The sequence below is a fragment of the Trachypithecus francoisi genome, unplaced genomic scaffold (assembly GCF_009764315.1).
Source record: "Trachypithecus francoisi isolate TF-2019V2 unplaced genomic scaffold, Tfra_2.0 Lachesis_group0, whole genome shotgun sequence".
Lineage (NCBI taxonomy): Eukaryota > Metazoa > Chordata > Mammalia > Primates > Cercopithecidae > Trachypithecus > Trachypithecus francoisi.
In genome coordinates this window covers 194,346,689-194,349,735 of record NW_022681453.1, presented here as the reverse complement: position 1 = coordinate 194,349,735, position 3,047 = coordinate 194,346,689, and the positions used below count along the sequence as shown (strand labels likewise).

General features: G+C 55.4%; 1 pseudogene across 1 annotated transcript; it reads right to left on the bottom strand.

Annotated features, from left to right (window-relative positions):
* Nucleotides 1–1,543: 1,543 nt before the first annotated feature.
* On the bottom strand, nt 1,544–3,047 carry LOC117084437 (annotated as a pseudogene). Its single transcript, XR_004437454.1, has one exon. The product of XR_004437454.1 is annotated as an uncharacterized LOC117084437 (transcript).

Below are 3,047 nucleotides of genomic sequence, written 5' to 3'. Positions count from 1 at the left end.
TCCCCTAAGCTGAACGAATGAATGGGCTGATCCCCCAGATGATTTTGAGGGTTTGTATTCCAGAAAAAAGAAAAACAGAAAACCCCTTCTTGTCTGGGACAGTCTTGTCTAGGCTTTTAGGCTTAAGGCCTTCTGGCTAATAATTTCTTAATCCACTCAGGAAATCTTCAGGGATTTCCCGTGAGGCGGTGTTGCAGGGTTGTGGAGTCTGTTCTGCATTTAGCAGTCAGGAAGGGGCCTGCAGAAGGCAGTGGCCTCCTCTGCCCTAGGCCTCTAGGATGAGCCGGAAAGTGGGTTGTGGCTGCTGCGGTTCAACCTTGAATGTGTCCCCATTTCTGTCTGTGCCTCTAGAACACCCTTGGGCTATAGTGTCTGCATTTCTCAGAAAGGCTGGGGTGGGGACGGGAAAGGATTTTTTAGGCTGTGACTGCACCAGCTGGGGCACCTACTGTGTCCCCCCACTGTGCCAGGCGTTGTGCTAGAGAACTTACCCAGTCGCCTGTCTACACAACAACTCTGCAAGGTACAGATGGTTATCCCCATCATAGACATAAGGAAATCGAGGCTTGCAATGCTTGCCGGCTGCAGCCCGAGTGTCAGTGTTAGTGACCCGCCCCACCCCGCCCCCAAAAAAGAAACTAAGGTTCAGAGAAAGTAGATAACTTGGCAGCATTATGTAACCAGGAAGTTGCAGAGCAGGATCAAAGTTAGGTGCACCTGGCTCCAAAACTTCTGCTCTTTCTACCTGACCTCACCCAGAACACAGTTGCCAGCATGGCCTGTTTCTGTCCCATCCCTCTGGCTGCAGGGTCTCTGAGGCCCCTTTCTTCTCTAACAGGGCATCACCTGTGGAGTCTCTTTCCCGGGGACCACCTAGGTACAATCCACACAGGCAAGGAGAGGATCAGCAGGCACTAAAGCCAGACACACAGCTCTGTCACTAACCCTCAGTGACCAGAGCCCCACTGTCACTAAGCACACAGCAGCAGGAGGCGTTTGCCAGCTGCAAGGCCCGGGGAGGCCGGGAAGGGGAGGGAATTGGAGGGCCTCAGGGGGTGAGGGGAGGAGAAGCACAGACCCTCCAGATGTGCCCCATCTTCCTCTGCTGCAGAAAACCAAGAGCCCATCTAGCTCTTTTTAATGCTCGGCTGTTTTCTTTTGTTGTACACTTAACCACACAGAAAATAAGCCCTAAGGCTGAAAACTCCAATTTGTCGTGATGCCGGCAGTGGTGTGCATTTTTCCACATCTGGGTGCATCCTGAGCCTCTTGTCTGGTTCTGCCCTCAGCCTCCACACCACGTGCCCAGTCCCACATATCCAGGGCCCCCCGCCTGGTTATTCTCCAAGCAGTCCCAGCACTGTTGGCTTGGCAGCCTCAGGTTGTTGGCGTCTGGGCTTCCGGGGGCCCTCATAGTTTATTATTCCTTTGAGAAAGTCATGGGACTCCCTAAGTAAGCAGAGAACCCTGCCCGCGCACGCCTCTCACATCAGCTGTCCACGAGGGGCTCCTAGGCTATGTGGGGAAGAAGACAGACTGTGTGTAGATTGAAAATAACTATTTGTATTTACATGTGACAGAATCGAGCCTCTCACTTCCTGGCCCAAGTCATGGCCACGGTTCCCCTGGGTTCCCCTGGGCTAGACTGTGAGCTCTGGGAGGGCAGTCGGCTGCCTGCTGTTGGACGCCCATGCCTAGACAGGGCCTGGCACAAAGAAGAGAGTCAAGTAATAAACGGGCAGAGGGAGAGGTAGCAGCTGCTGTCCAGCACTGGGCTGCACCTCAGAATGTGACACTAATACGGCATTGGGACCAACGGCAGCTCCTCCGCCCTGCCCATCACAGCCCTGGGAGTCCCACTGTACCTCCATTGGAACGAGAGCCTGTCAGTCCCACCGGCCTACAGGGAAGAGTCTGATGCCCCTCGTGATGTCACCGAGCTCTCCCCACTTCCTAGTGGCCTGCTGTTCTTGACCCTACTTCCTGAAGGTGCCCCGAGCCTCCATAAAGCACAGGCTTCTCACCTCGCGCCAGGCTCCCTCTCTGTTTCTTACGGCAGGTCCCACGCCACTGTGTCCACCTCTGGTCGGACATTGTGACCCAAAACCTTTGTCCAGAACACAATGTAGGTAGGAGAAAAAGAGGTTGCAGCAGAGTAAATGACCCAGTCACAGAACACGTGGCCAGATGGCCCCGCAGAGCACTCACTGGCTGAGAGTGGCCGGAGGGTGGTGGTCAGTACAGCAGTGCACCCAGTGCAGCCCACCACGCCCACTCTTGTTGTCCTGGCAGCAGGGTTGAGCGGCACTCCCAGGCCCCAGGATCCACGGGCACTTCCTCCTGAAACTGGGGTGGCTACAGCTGAAACTGAGAAGAGCAGCCAGCCTGCCGCTATTTCTGAAGGAGCCCAGTGTGGTTACTCAGTGCGCTGTAATTAAACTCATCTATAATTTGATAAGTGGGAGTAGCCTCACATTTTATAGAGTGATTAAGTCTCACCAAAGGAGCAGCACATGGCGCTTCTGGGACCCAGTGTCTCCCGAGGTTGGCCCCATTCACTCTCCCTGTCTACACATCTCCACAGATGCTGAGGCCAGGGTGGGCCTCAGCCACAGCCCTGGAAATGCTTCGCACCCCTGCTCTCTCCACTCTCAGGCCTTCCATCGACATCCAGGCCCCTGGGAGATGGCACAGACACTGCAGACACACGTGCAACAAGACAGGGAAGCCTGGGCCTCCCTTTCCAGGCTGTTATGCAAAACTGTGGACTAGGAGGAAGCTGGCTGTACTCCTCCCGCACCTGCCCGCCGCTCCTTCACCACATACAGGGCCAGGTTCTGACTGTGCTGAGTCCAGCCCAGCTCTGGGCCCCAATGTGGAGACTGAGGCAGCCTGAGGGTAAAGGAAGGGGCTGCGGGTATAGAAGTCAGATGGGGCCAGGTGCAGTGGCTCACACCTGTAAGCCCAGCACTCTAAGAGGTCGAGGTGGGTGGATTACCTGAGATCAGGAGTTCGAGACCAGCTTGGCCAACATGGCTAAATCCCAT